This window comes from Ascaphus truei, chromosome 8, assembly GCF_040206685.1.
Source record: "Ascaphus truei isolate aAscTru1 chromosome 8, aAscTru1.hap1, whole genome shotgun sequence".
In the NCBI taxonomy this organism is placed as follows: Eukaryota; Metazoa; Chordata; class Amphibia; order Anura; family Ascaphidae; genus Ascaphus; species Ascaphus truei.
In genome coordinates, this window is record NC_134490.1 from 19,393,749 (window position 1) to 19,410,127 (window position 16,379).

At 43.7% G+C, this 16,379-nt stretch overlaps 1 protein-coding gene across 1 annotated transcript in view; it reads right to left on the minus strand.

Annotated features, from left to right (window-relative positions):
• PSD (pleckstrin and Sec7 domain containing) overlaps nucleotides 1-16,379 on the minus strand; it is a 188,762-nt gene that overhangs the window by 161,484 nt on the left and 10,899 nt on the right. Inside the window, exon 4 of the mRNA XM_075610700.1 lies at nucleotides 15,909-16,015. The gene's annotated coding sequence lies outside the window, so the exon portion shown is untranslated. The remainder of the gene's footprint in view (nucleotides 1-15,908; nucleotides 16,016-16,379) is intronic.

Below are 16,379 nucleotides of genomic sequence, written 5' to 3' on the forward strand. Positions count from 1 at the left end.
CAATAAAGCATTGAATGCTATAAAAAAAAAAAACCTTGGAGATGTGCGCGGCGCACGTGGATCAGCCTGATGAAGCAGGGAGAAAGGAGAGAGCTGCAGAGGAGAGAGCTGCAGATGTCGGGTAAGTCCTTGCGCGGCGGCCATTTTACGATCCCGGTTATAACGCGGTCTCATTATGTGGACCCCGAGCACGTGTTATAATGGGGTTCAGTTGTATATATATATTCAAAATAGAGAAGCTGCACAACAATTGTAATCAATGTTGTGATACATTTCTGTAGGTAAACACAAAAAATGTCTGACGCAACAGGTAAGGATATTTAAATGAATTAAAAACTTGTAAAAGGCCTTAGAACAAGTCATCTGATCCCATCAAACATGTATATAATAACATGTCTACAAATGGTGTCTGCAGAGCCTAAAACCCTTGTTTAAACAAATTGTGCTCTCCTGCATTCACAACTAGTTTTTGGTGAAAACAATGGCAAATAGCCATTAGGTAATATAAGCACTGACCACAAACCTATTAACAACAGGACCATGAAATGTAAACGCAAGATCTCAGTGAATGCCTTTAAAATACTTTAGGACTGATTGGCAAATACTAGATGGTTCCTTTTCTTGCACAAGTGTCTTCTTTCCACTTGTTTAAAGGTGTGTTTTGGGTATGGGGGGTGTGAGGGGGTATATAAGCAACGTGCCATGGTACCAACATAGAGGCTCTCCCCCAGCTACTGTATATTTCAGGGTCTGGATGGGATTAACAACATCTTTAGGGACAGTATGACCTAACTACCATCTGGAAATCCATTTAACCATAACGGTGCTCTGTGCTTATATATGTTGTTACATAACATTAGCACCAACGGCCGTTATAGTAAATGTAATGGCGATTCTGGCCAATAATAGCACTTATTGATAGTCCAAAATAGGTGCACTCACGATACCAGGTAACAAATCGCCACGGGTGCACAGCAACAATTGATCCCACTGGATCTTGACAAAGGTTCGCAAGTGGACCAAAAAGTTGATGCTTGTGCAATAAATGTTATAAGCTTTGGAAGTCCAGGGGAGTGCCTCTTTTTCTATTTTCAATAACAGCACTTAACACTGCGTTAGTGAGCTCTGAAGATACGTTCGCACTTAATGATGAGGTTTTTTTTCGTTTAACACCGCCTTAAGTCAATAACGGATCTCTGTGGATCTGGGCCTTAAAGGTGACTATATTTCAACATTTTGCAATCATTTATACCATCTATTTCACATACTGTATATTTTCATTACCCTAAATCATGGGTGCGCAAACTGGGGGGCGGGAGATTTTTCAGGGGGGGGGGGGCGTGGGCGGTTGAAGAGGCCCCGCGCTCCTCCCCAAGGCATTTAAATAAAATCACGTGACATCACATGACCCTGCAGCGTTATTTGACGCAGATCTTAGGTAGGGAGGGGGGGCGCGAACATCGGGGCAGGGAAGACAGGGGGGCTCAGCAGCAAAAGTTTGCGCTCCCCTGCCCTAAGTTACAGGTAATTACAGAAGTTTCAGTGTAAAAAGACAGTACATAGCTACCCAAGCAACTAGTATGAAAGTATCAGGAACAGAGAGACCAAGGACCACATCAAGGTCTTTCGTGGGCCGCCTTTGGCCGGCGGGCAACTTGCTGATGAGATTTGCCCTAGTGGGGCAAAGCTTGCTGTCACCTCTTCTTCACATTAAAGGTACTTTATCAAATTAACAGCCGGCTACTAGTGAACAAGGCAGGGAACCACATTTTATAAGCAAACAAATACTGTACAATCAGACTCATGTTTACATCACCTGAATGGTGAGTAGTTAATATGACTGAGATAATAACATTAATTTCAGAATGTAAATTTTTTTTTAAAGCATATGTTCATTCTCTAATTATCTCAGAATCAATGATTGGGAAACATTCTTGGTGCCTGGGAAACATTCCAGAAAAACAGCGCTGTTAGTATACCACCTACACTTGATCACCTTGTACCTGATCAATTCAGTTTTTAAAATCATTGCAGTCTTTGCACAATGCACACATACCTTGGGATGTCATAAACCTTCACAACAGTTCCTGTGTCAGTATGATGAAAACATTGCATTGATTTTCACATCACAACAATGAAACAGTACAAGAGTCCAGTGCACACTAAGACATACAGAAAGGAGAGCTGCATGAGATACGGTGTCACATACTGTAGGTCTAACTTGTAGTCTGTTCGCACCTTGCTTGACAGTAATTACCGCATGTGAAAGGAAGTGCACCATGGTGTGAGTGATTGGATATTATGACCTCCTGATTGCTGAGTGGCCTATGTGAAAACGAGATAAGAGCCCCTATCCAGTTGATCGTGCGCAACGTTGATGTAATTGGTTATTTTATACTTTCATCAAAGTAAGGCTCTTAGATTGTCACTTTTTGCAAAGTATTAGCTCAGAAATTCATCTACATTACTGTCCTGCCCATTTGGTAAACTTGGGCAAGGTTAGTTAGATTGTTTCTTTTCTCAATTGTGTTCATGATGTATCTTTTCTAAAGGAATACTGAATCTTAACATTTTAAGCAAAGTGATAGGTTGAATTCCCTCATGTATACACAGTATTGATCCCGAAGGGGTCCAACAATAGGGTCTCTAAGAAGCTGCACTCGCTGTGGAGTTAGGGTATGACTCATCAGATATGACATTAGCCCATTAGCGAGGTCTCCACAGTGATTAATAAGAAAAATAAAACAAGTTTATTACATCTAAATGTATATACAAAAATATAGGGGGGGAGGTGAAAGGCAGGGATGGGGGGGTGAAAGGCAGGGAGGGGGGGGGTGAAAGGCAGGGAGGGAGGGGGGTGAAAGGCAGGGAGGGGGGGTGAAAGGCAGGGAGGGGGGGTGAAAGGCAGGGAGGTAGGGGTGAAAGGCAGGGAGGGAGGGGGGTGAAAGGCAGGGAGGGGGGGGGATGAAAGACAGGGAGGGGGAGTGAAAGACAGGGAGGGGGAGTGAAAGGCAGGGAGGGGGGGGTGAAAGGCAGGGAGGGGGTGTGAAAGGCAGGGAGGGGGTGTGAAAGGCAGGGAGGGGGGGTGGAAGGCAGGGAGGGGGGTGTGAAAGGCAGGGAGGGGGGTGTGAAAGGCAGGGAGGGGGGGTGAAAGGCAGGGAGGGGGGGGTGAAAGGCAGGGGGGGTGAAAGGCAGGGGGGGTTAAAGGCAGGGGGGGTGAAAGGCAGGGGGGGGGTGAAAGGCAGGGAGAGGGGGGGAAGGCAGAGAGTGGGGGTGAAAGGCAGGGATGGGGGTTGAAAGGCAGGGAGGAGGGGTGAAAGGCAGGGAGGGGGGGTGAAAGGCAGGGAGGGGGGTGAAAGGCAGGGGGGGTTGAAGGGAAGGGCCGGGTTGCGTGAAACGCAGGGACGCGTGAAAGATCCCTTCCCCTGCGTTTCCTCACCTCGCACCCGGCCGCGCTCTTCCTCTTCCTCCGGGTACCGGCCGCCCTCCACCTCTGGCTCCTCGGCGGTGCCCGTTACCCCCGGCGAGGCGGAGCTGAGACGCTCCAGTGAGGAGGTGCTGTGCCCCGCCGGCCCGTACAGCTCCCGGCTCCCGTCCCGCCGTTGAACATGTCCTTCACCGTCCTTCCACGTTGCAGGTAGGAGCCGGTGAAGGGAGAGGCGGGGAGAGGCGGAGAGAGTCGGAGGAGCGCTCTCGGGGATAGGGAGCTATGGGAGCGGCCTGTGGGAGGTGAGAGCCGGGGAAGGGTGAGCGCCGGGGAACGGTGAGCGCGCGGGAAGGGAGCGGCCTGTGGGAGGTGAGAGCCGGGGATGGGTGAGCGCGGGGGAAGGGAGTGGCCTGTGGGAGGTGAGAGCCGGGGAAGGGAGCGGCCTGTGGGAGGTGAGAGCCGGGGAAGGGTGAGCACCGGGAAGGGAGCGGCCTGTGGGAGGTGAGAGCCGGGGAACGGAGCGGCCTGTGGGATGTGAGAGCCTTGGAAGGGTGAGCGCTGTGGGAGGTGAGAGCCGGAGAGAGCGTGCTCTCGGGGAGGAGATGGGGGGGGGGCTCAGAAACACCGGCCAATGAGAGCCGTGGGAGGGCGGGCGGACCAACGGACCAATCAAATGGTCTCCAGACACTCACAGCCAAGATTTTCAAATTTATATATATAGATACAATAAAGGATCATTCTTAAAATGTACATAGGACAATGTCACATAAGGTCAGGATATGTCTAAGAATGCTGTACAATAGTAATGACAAATATCAAACCTATCTATCGACGGATATAGTAGGTCTCCACATTGCAATGCATAAAAGAGAGGATAACCAAACCCATATGTGGACTAGAAGTAATCACATACAGATAGCCAAATGTCCTATAATCTGCTAATAGTAATGTTCTTTATGACGCGCATCCGATTGGTGAAATACAGAGGGAGTACCTACAGTTCACTGTCAGCATAATGCGATACACCTATATCTAGGTACTGTAGTTTTCCCTTTTTGGCGAAGAGAGAAAATGCTATGAACCCCTCTATATTCTGATAGGAGTACTCTATCCATTCATGGAGGATTCACAGCACGGTAAATACAGTAGCAGTTAGGCTACACGTCTGAAGGAAAACGAGATATAAGCCGTTTAGTTGCGGAATTTCTAGTCGCGCCACCTCGCCAAGGAACGTCCACAAATATAATAAAATCTGTCTGTTGGGAACTGGTCAGTAAAAAAAGGACAAAATCCTGTCCAAAAATTGATCAGAGTAGCCGACTAGCACCCACTCTATCCACCTTTAAGACCCACCTTAAGACACACTTGCTTAAAGAAGCATATGAGTAGCACCGTAGATATTACTAGACACATGATACATAAAGCTTGCCCCCTGCAGAAGCACTTACCAAAATGCCCTCCTACTGTTTCTGTACGTTCCTCCTACATATCAATTAGATTGTAAGCTCCTCGGAGCAGGGACTCCTCTTCCTAAATGTTACGTTTGTCTGAAGCACTTATTCCCATGACCTGTTATTTATATTATATTATTTGTTATTTATATGATTACCACGTGTATTACTACTGTGAAGCGCTATGTACATTAAAGCGCTATATAAATAAAGACATACAATACAATACAATCAGAGCAAAAAGAAAAGATATTCCCTCACGCCCAGTGACACTCTTTGGCATACAATCCCTAGGATCTATGTATTTGCATTTTCTCTGTCTGAAACGCAACATATTTATTTAGTAAGAGTGTTTCTACTCTTGTAGAATTTGTTGCTTGCTATGCTGGTATTCTTCCGCACCAAAAATTACCTGCACCACCTTTAAGAAAACTGCCAGGAAACGTAACTTAAGCCGCACATTTCTAAATACATAGGCCAGGCCAAACGTACCTCTACCCTACTTGCCTCCCACTTGCTCAATAAATCCCTCATCTCATTACAGACTGACACGGGCGTAGCAGAAAATTATGCGACTACAATTAATACACAGGGGCAGACTGTTGCTGGTATACTTGAGCATGAGATGTGACAAAATTATGACTGTATGCTTACATTTTGGTATTGAAAAGTAGAGCCCCCTGTGTCACAGTTTATCCAGCAGTCTTTGGGTAACAATAACAATATTTATTTTGTTCCTGTTCTGCTTTGGAGGCTACTAGACAGACCGGTTCAATGGTGGATATTGTGGTGCTCAAAAACCAGATAAGGCTTTGTGAAGAACGGGACCATAAATCCAATAAATGTCCAGACGTTGATATAGTGTTCACTTCATATAATGCATGCTTAAAGAGATATGAAAAGGGTATGTGCCTAGTGGTGTCCACTTGACATCCACATATACGGATGACACATCTAGATACACCCAAACATATAATAAGTATAAACAGCAATGTCCAAAGAAGACAGGAACAATTACATGGCACTATGGCCCATTACCTGTGTGTTGCAGGAACACTAACAACATCCACGGCGTGCATCCGTCAATAGTAGGAATCCAGATGATAGTATGCCAAACAGAGCGCAGCCAGCGACTTTCACACTTGAAGAGAGAAATAAATCCCAGGCAGACTCCAAACTTAACAAATCAGCTGTTTATTGCAAGCTTCCAAAAAACAGGGACTACATGAACCCACCTACGCGTTTCATGCCGAAGCACTTTGTCAAGGTGTAAGGGAAACTGAGCTGTGTGCATTTTATACATAACTGGTTGATCCTCCGCGCCGCCGAGGATGACGTCATCGACGCGCAACCCCAAACGGAGTCCGACTGACGCGGCGTACCACCCCATTGGTCCAGTGGACCAGGTGGTATAATTTTTTCTAAAAAAAACTTTAATCATAAAACACAAAAGAAACATTGACGAAAAAAATTATAAAAATGTGTAGAAAACACATATAATGGAAAAATATACATTTCTCAAATCCAAAAAATTAGACAAATAAAACTAAACTGAACTAAAAATGCAAACCCTTTCAGCCCTGCTGAGAATAATTAATGCACCATTAATATAGCCAATCTTAAATAGTAATCAAATTGCTGAATGCATATATAGCTTTCAAAGATGGTAATCACAACAGGATAAGGGATTTGGTCAGAACCTTGAAATTCATTTAGACAATGAACCAATATATGAGGGGCAGAATTAATCGCATAAGAATATATAGAATTATAACATAATTAGATTATAAATGGATATAAGGTGTCACCATTCTGCTATATTCCTCTGTCATAAGTCCCTCATAGATATTGGTTCATACTATACAGAACAGGTTATACAAAAATAAAGAAGAAGAGAGCAAAAACAGTGCACTGACATGGAGCCAGTGGAAGAAACAATAAAATTCTATTTATTCAGTAACACTCAGTAACATAACCCCAGGGGGTGAGACAAAAACTCCTACGCGTTTCAGATCGTAGGGGTCCTTTATCAAGGAGTATGGGAGACTAGGGGAAGGGGACCCCTTTATATATACCCTATAACTAGCAAACCACCAATCAAAGCTTACAAAAATGGCGCCAAAACCCGCTGTGCGCCGGTCTGACGTCATGCGGGTCAGTCCTGCATGCCACATCCCCTGATACACGGGATCGCGCATCCTCGGGCCGCACCTCCTCACGAACGTCAGACCGTGCTAAGCGATCCGGCAGCACAGTACCATGGTGACAGCTGGGTGGCAGCAGGAAGGAGTCTCCACTCCTATGGGTGGGTCCACGCGAGCCGATAAGGCCAGGTAAAGCACAACAACCTATCAGAGTCCAGGCTGCCGTGCTCATTCCTATGGCCCAATCCGCTCATGCTAACCTGGACCAACTCCACGGAGGGCTGCACCTCCCTCCAACCTCCCACACATTAGTCCCAACGGGACTGCTATACATATACTGTAGCTACTGTAGTTAATTAATGATCACACACATTGAGGATTAACCCCAAAATAAAGCGCAATGCTTGCAATAATAGATGTGATCACACAAACTTAACCAGGGTCCCCTTGCCCCATCCCCCCAAAAAACACAACAAGTACATATATCGTGAAAAAACACACACAAGTCCCCTTACCTCTCAAAATACATAAATAAAAACATAATATTTATGGAGGAAGACGAACATGATAATAGCCCATAACAGGTTAAAAACATAAGGTGGAATATATAAATCTATATGGTTATTCCACTCTTACTCATAAATCACCAGTCTGGGGTGAATTGCAGGAAATTCGGCAGGATTAAAAAATATGTCATAGATATCATCTAAGAACCAATAATCATCAACAATCTCATTAATATCATTAATCACTGTAAGATAATGGCTTAGCAGGTGATCAGGCGTTTTAGAAAACGTGAAGAATGTGAAGAAAAATTATATATATATATGACCAGGGAGGGGGCCGGGGGGTAGGGGGGAAGGAAAGGGAGGGGGAGGGAAAGAGGAAAAGGGAGGAGGGAATAAGGTGAAAAGAAAGGAAGAGGGAGGAAGCAAAAATGGGGGGGGGGGGGAGGGAGAATCCTCCTGGGAATAAATAACATACATATCAAACCCATTTTAAATTCACATTGAATTGTGAACATCCATTCCTCTCCTCCTTCACAACAAGATAACCATCCTTAGACCAAAAAGGAGATCAGAGTACATAGATAAAAGATGATGACAACCATAGAGGATGATAACTAAAGGAACAACTTTCCCCCTACATATATCTCTTACTCTTATTTACAAAATGCTCAGTGTATGTAAGCACACCCAGCATTTCATATATATTTAATATTTCACAAAACTTTCAAAAAACTTAATGTCTCAAAAAATGACTGAGATTCCATTCAATGTTGAGACCGCATGGAGCACGGGTCTTAAGCATAAAAATCCAATAAGCATCCCTGCGGTCCAACAAATTGAGCCTATCTCCTCCCCTTTCCTGTGAGGTCACTCTCTCAATCCCTTTAATAGTCAATCCTTTAATCCCCCCTTCCTTACACTCTGTAAAGTGTTTGGACACCGGGTGAGAACAATCCTGTTTTTTAATCAATCTAAGGTGTTCCATGATCCTGACTTTTAGGGCTCGTGTTGTTCTCCCTACATAATTTGCCCCACAACGACAAGTTAACAAATATATAACATATTGTGTGTTGCAGTTGATAAAGGATGTAATAGGGAATTACTTAGTCGAATGGGAACCTGAGAATTGGGAAGAAGGTAGCATATATCGACATATGCCACAACCTCCACATCTGAAGGAACCGTTTGTACAAAATGTATTAGTAATTCTCACCAAAGGAGAGGCTACATAACTGGGGGAGACATACGAAGCAATCGTTTTAGCCTTTCTATATACAAAACGAGGCCCTTGGTTGACACATTTATCTCAACTATGGTCCATTCTTAAAATGTCCCAATGTTAATATATAATTTTTTGTACTTGTCTACTACATTTATTATATTGTGTGATCATTAAATGTGTATCATCTTGAGTTATGTCCTTCTGTTTATTGTCCTTACCTAAAATTTGCTCTTTAGTGTTAGTTGGAATATTCAATTTTAAGCGCTCGTTTTTCTTCCCTATATATCTTCCCTTCCGGGGCATATATCCATGTTAAGGGAGTAGGGACTGCCTGTCCAGTGTTCTAACTTCCTAAAATGTTTGCTGTAACTCAGGACCATAATAACCTCTCTGCTGAAAACGCCTTGCCAACTCCCCAGACTGACGGACAAACCCCTCTTCGGTGGAGCAGTTTCTCCTCAGTCTGAGGAATTGGCCTTTGGGGATTCCTTTAATGACCGCTTTAGGATGACAGCTGTCCGCCCTAAGTAACCTATTTCTAGAATTAGATTTTCTGTAGACATCTGTTTGGATGTCTCTATTGATGTCAATAAAAAGTAACAGGTCCAGATAATGTATGTGATGCCAATTGAAATTAAATGTGAATATTCAATTATTAGGATTTTGATTAATAAAGTTAAAAAAAAGCATGCAAAGTGGATAAATCACCTTCCCAAATCATAACCAGGTCATCAATATAACGTTTGTAAAATGTGATGTATTTTCTAAAAGGGATAGTGCTACTAAAAATAAACTGTGACTCCCACCACCCCATGAATAAATTAGCATACGTGGGTGCAAAACTTGTGCCCATGGCTGTCCCTTGCCGCTGTAAATAAAATTTGTGATCAAACAAAAAATAATTGTGCGTGAGTAAAAAATGAATAGTATCTAATATAAAAGTCGTGTGAAATAAATTATTATCTGGACCTTCCAAAAAATGGCGGACAGCTGCCACTCCTTGGTCATGTTTAATGACCGAATACAATGATGTAACGTCAAGGGTGACCCACACTGATTGTGATCCCCACTTGACTCCTTTCAATTGAGTAATTAAATCCTCCGAGTCCAGCAGAAATTTGGGGAGACCCCTCACATACGGTTGCAAGTATTTATCAATGTATTTAGAAAGTCCATCTCCCAAAGATCCAATAGAAGAGACAATTGGTCTCCCTGGGGGGTCGACCAATGTCTTATGGATCTTTGGGAGATGGTAAAACACTGGAGTCCTCGGGTGAGGGTTCCACAGGAACACAATTTCGTCTTTGCTCTAGACATTAGTAATTTGTCCTAAATAAATAAGATCTTTAAATGCTTTCAAAAATATGTCAGTAGGGTCCTCTGGTAGCTCAGAGTAGGTTGTAGCGTCCCCAAGTTGGCAGTAGGCTTCCTTGAGGTAGCTAGCCCTACTCTGAACCATCACCGCCGCACCTTTATCAGCATTTTTAATTACAATCAAAGAATTTTTTTGTAGTGAATGCATGGCTTGCCTCTCCCTCTGACTTAAATTGTTCTCAACCGCCTGTGAAAACGAGAACCCTTCTGCTAACATCTGCAGATCTCTAATCACCAGATTTTCAAAAGTCGTTAAGTAAGGACTCTTGACAAACTGGGGGTAGAAGATTGATCCTCTTTTGAGGTTAGATTTCCAGGTACTAAATTCTGGGATATCCACCCCTGAGGGTTGATCCCCTAATTCCTCCAATAATTCATTGAGATCACTAATATCCTGAAAAAAACATGCCTCTCTAAAGGTCGATAAGAATATATAGAATTATAACATAATTAGATTATAAATGGGTATAAAGTGTCACTATTCTCCTATATTCATCTGTCATAAGTCCCTCATAGATATTGGTTCATACTATACAGAACAGGTTATACAAAAATAAACTTTATAAATCGCTCGTCCTAATAATTATTTCTCTTTTCTTTTGTTTCAGGTAAGTAACGTGGTGCATGAGGATAGATACAATTAATACAAGATATGATCAAAGAAGTTCCAAACAAAGAATCCTCCACTAGAATGCACACGGTGTTTCCATATACAGCTAAACCCCGTTATAACGCGCCTCGTTATACCGCGATTCGGTTATAACGCGGTTTTCCCGTGGCTCCCGTTTTTAAAAAAAAAAAAAAAAAAAAAAAATTTTTTTTTTACATTTTTTTTTGCACACTGCACACTGCACACACACTGCTCATTGCTCACACTTCCACACTGCACACACACTGCACACACACTGCTCATTGCTCACACTGACACACTGCACACACACTGCACACTGCACACACACTGCTCATTGCTCACACTGCACACACTGACACACTGCACACACACTGCACACACACTGCACACACACTGCACACTGCACACACACACTGCACACACACTGCACATTGCTCACACTGACACACTGCACACACTGCACTGCACACTGCACACTGCACACACACTGCACACTGCACACACACTGCTCATTGCTCACACTGCACACACTGACACACTGCACACACACTGCACACACACTGCACACTGCTCATTGCTCACACTGCACACACTAACACACTGCACACACACTGCACACTGCACACACACTGCTCATTGCTCACACTGCACACACTGACACACTGCACACACACTGCACACACACTGCACACACACTGCACACTGCACACACACACTGCACACACACTGCACATTGCTCACACTGACACACTGCACACACTGCACTGCACACTGCACACTGCACACACACTGCACACTGCACACACACTGCACACTGCTCATTGCTCACACTGCACACACTGACACACTGCACACTGCACACACACTGCTCATTGCTCACACTGCACACACTGACACACTGCACACACACTGCACACACACTGCACACACACTGCACACACACTGCACACACACTGCACACTGCACACACACACTGCACACACACTGCACATTGCTCACACTGACACACTGCACACACTGCACTGCACACTGCACACTGCACACACACTGCACACTGCACACACACTGCTCATTGCTCACACTGCACACACACTGCACACACACTGCACACTGCTCATTGCTCACACTGCACACACTGACACACTGCACACACACTGCACACTGCACACACACTGCTCATTGCTCACACTGCACACACTGACACACTGCACACACACTGCACACACACTGCTCATTGGACACACTGCACACACACAGCACACTGCACACACACTGCTCATTGGACACACTGCACACACACTGCACACACACTGCACACACACTGCTCATTGCTGACACTGCACACACTGACACACTGCACACACACTGCACACTGCACACACACTTACAGACACTCACACACACTCACACACACTTACACACACTTAGACACTCACAGACACTCACACACACTCACACACACTTACAGACACTCACACACACTCACACACACTTACAGACACTCACACACACTCACACATACTTACACACACTCACACACACTTACAGACACTCACACACACTTACACACACTCACAGACACTCACACACACTCACACACACTTACAGACACTCACACACACTCACACACACTTACAGACACTCACACACACTCACACACACTTACAGACACTCACACACACTTACACACACTTAGACACTCACAGACACTCACACACACTCACACACACTTACAGACACTCACACACACTCACAGACACTCACACACACTCACACACACTTACACACACACTCAGACACTTACACACACTCACAGACACTTACACACACTCACACCCACATACACACACCCATATACACACACACACTTTCTCTCCCATATATACATACACACACACACTCTCTCACTCTACACAGACGGGGGGTGGGGTCGGAGCAGAGGAAAGGCCGCGACCAGCACCACCACCCGCTCCCCCCCCTCCTCCCGCGCAGGCAGCGGGAGCACCGGGGACAGCGGTGGGGAGAAGAAACCCCCCGCTACCACCTCCATGCAGGCAGCGGGATCTGAGGTAAGCGGCGACCTGAGGGACATCCCTGCTCCCATCTCCTGCCCCGCGGCCTGTCCCGCGGTGACAGGGGGAAGCGGGGACAGGAGGGACATCCCCGCTCCCATCTCCTGCCCCGCGGCCTGTCCCGCGGTGACAGGGGGAAGCGGGGACAGGAGGGACATCCCCGCTCCCATCTCCTGCCCCGCGGGCTGTCCCGTGGTGACAGGGGGAAGCGGGGAGCGGAGGGACATGCCCGCTCCCATCTCCTGTCCCGCGGGATGAATATGCGCTAAAGCGCGGCGGCCATTTTTTTTCTCGCGACCCCGTTAGTAACGCGGTGGTCTCGGGGTGGACCCCGAGACCCGCGTTATAACGGGGTTTAGCTGTATTGTGTTTTTCAGACAGATTGTCCCAACAGTTTCACTTGCTTCACAAATGACTACATATTGATTCTAGATCAGCTACCCAGATTAAAATAAAAAACAATAAAACTTTATTACATTACTTTATTACATCTTTAAATTTGTGACTCTGTGCAATTATTTACAGTGTGTATTGTTTAAAAATCCCTGTTGGAGTGAAGTAGAGAAGTTTACCATATATATTTTTGGAGACTTGTAATCACATTAATATGTGTGTCTTCCGGTAACGTGCAATATGTTTTTTTCTACTTTGACATCTCTAAACCCACGGAATATATCCTTATGTGGAGTATATGTACATATGGTAGATTGATATAGCCTATAGCTCATATACTTTCTATAGCGTAATCAAGTTCATCACAAAGAACGGCGCTTAAATATCAATGCTGACTAGCATACAAGTACTGGGATAAGGAAGGCTACCAACATCACATATACTTGTTTCTCAAATTATTATAAATCGGTGTGTATAGGTAGATAGATATATCCATAGTATGTACTCTTTAATATACTAGACCATAGAGTATTTTAATATTCCTTTAGTGTTGTGTAAGCTTTCAAGTTTTGTAGTGTATAAAGAATTTTGTTGTTTCAGTTTGACTCCTTTTGGTATCAAATTCTATCTCTATACACTGTTGCAGTATGGAACTCAGGTTTCAGCAGACTCAAATGGCACTGCGCCACAGTTGTAAGTCTCAAAAAACCCAACACATATAGGGTCCACACGTGTTCCCCCACTCCCTGTTCTCGGCAGACCCGACAGTGGAGTAAGGATAGTAGCGCTATATCAATGGATGAAACTAATCGGGTCACGGCGGACCTGTGTATACTTTTTATCTGTCTAATGACACTCAGATATGTTACTGCACCGACACACTTTATTCGAGCAAATACCCAGTATGTACCTGGCAGATACCTGGAATGCGCCGCTCCTCACCTCTGACAAGCCCCGTTGCGTTTGCCTTCCCAGCCTGGGTTCATGCCTGGCTGACAGGCGGCTGATCTGTTAAATGATAATGATTAGGATTTAATAGGCTGCAATGCTTCGCGTGTCTACCAGATGGCATAAATTCATGAATTGTAATGCAGTATATATATATATACTGTGCAGTATTGCAGCCAGCGGGAATAAAATGCTTCAATCCCTGCTTGGAAAATACCTCAATGCACTCGGGCAGAAAACAGTCACAAACCTCAATACACCCGGGTATACCCGAATTCGTGGGACTAGCCGAGCTCGAATAAAGTGTGTCGCCAGTGTATACAGAACAGTAAGATATTCTAATCTAATAATGACCTATGTGAAGCATAGTAACATAGTAGTAAAACCATACTTAAGGAGATAAAAACAATGGACATTAGGAGAAAGACACTGGAACCAATGTTGTTAAGCCAAAATATAGTGATCCATATACATCACTAGTATTCCATTTTCCTATTTTTCTATTTTGGGCTTTTCAATTATAAATACATTCGTAAATATATCTAAAAATTATATTGATAAGAAATGGCTAATATCCCAATCAATATTAATCCCTAATGGTGTCCTTGTTCTTAAAGAGAAAATCCAAAACACTTCGCGTCTATCTAATATTTTTAATCTATCTCCACCCGTTGGGGGCATAGGAACCTGTTCTATACCCTGAAAAGTAAAATTGTCAATACTATTGTTGTCCGCAGCCACATGTTAACAAATATATGATAAATGTAGAGTTACAATTTATAAATGTCTGAACTTTGTGACATACTTGTGACAGATGATGTGAAAGTTTGCTTCTCACACATCTTTGTGCAGATTTTGCAGTGATTTGATTACTATTTAAGATTGGCTATAGCGATGGTGCATTAATCATTCTCAGCAGGGCTAAAAGGGTTTGCATTTTTAGTTCAGTTTTGTCTCGTTTTTGGGATTTGAGAAATGTATATTTTTCCAGTATATGTATTTTATACATATTTTTATAAGTTTTTTCGTCAATGTTTCTTTTGTGTTTTATGATTGGGGTCGCGCGTCGGTGACGTCATCCCCGGCGGCGCGGAGGATCAACCAGGTATGTATAAAATGCAAATAGCTCAGTTTCCCTTACACCGTGCAAAGTGCTTCGGCATGAAACGCGTTGGTGCGTTCATATAGTCCCTGTTTTTTGGAAGCTTGCAATAAACAGCTGATTTGTTAAGTTTGGAGTCTGCCTGGGATATATTTCTCTCTTCAAGTCTGAAATTCGCTGGCTGTGCTCTGTTTGGCATACTATCATCTACTATACAGACCAGACTACTAGAAAACTGCAGACAAATGTCTGTCCTAAAGGTGGCTAGAATGAATGATCTAGGATAATGATTGTCATTTTGGTTTTAAAGACATAGGTAAATAAGTTAATATTCTTATTACAACTCCATATGTTCTTTGTGTTTCACACTGTATTTGTTAACTGAGCCGCAGTGTGTGTGTGTGTATATATATATATATATACATACATATATACATACATATTTATACTAAACAGTCTTCGCCAAAAAGGCACCTTTCAGCTCTGGATGACACCTATCATCCCATTCATTAAAGTGCTGTACTGTACATCGTCTTTCATCGCTTGATGGTGTCCAATGGTAGAAGACTGCTTGGTAAATCTGGGCCACAATGCAAAAGGTTTATTACCAAAGTAAAATATGTCTTTAAACTTACCATTAATCTCAAAGTTCATAATTCCACTGAAATTTATTTTTGACAATTTTCTTTTAATGTCTGGATATATTCTTGATCTGTTGTCCAACCATATGTCAGAGAAGCACCTAAGGTAAAAATAAAAATCATAATAAAAAAATACATCCGAAATGTCACATTTATTTAATTTCCAAAATCTAACTAAAAGGCCCTAAATCCCAACTGCTGACGTTGGCAGAGTGACCAGTGACCGCTACTGAGAATGTCTATAAGAAGGAAGCTCTTTAAATGTATTATGTATTATGGTCTTTTAGACGCTGCCTTCTCACAAAACACAGACACACAGACACACAGACACACAGACACACAGACACACACACACAGCTTACCATATTTTAATGCAGAGTAGGAGAGACTAGTGCTCAAAAGTATAGATGACAAACAAGTCCAAGAGGCTAGGAGCTTTCTCTGTTAAAGTGGAAAATAATAGGC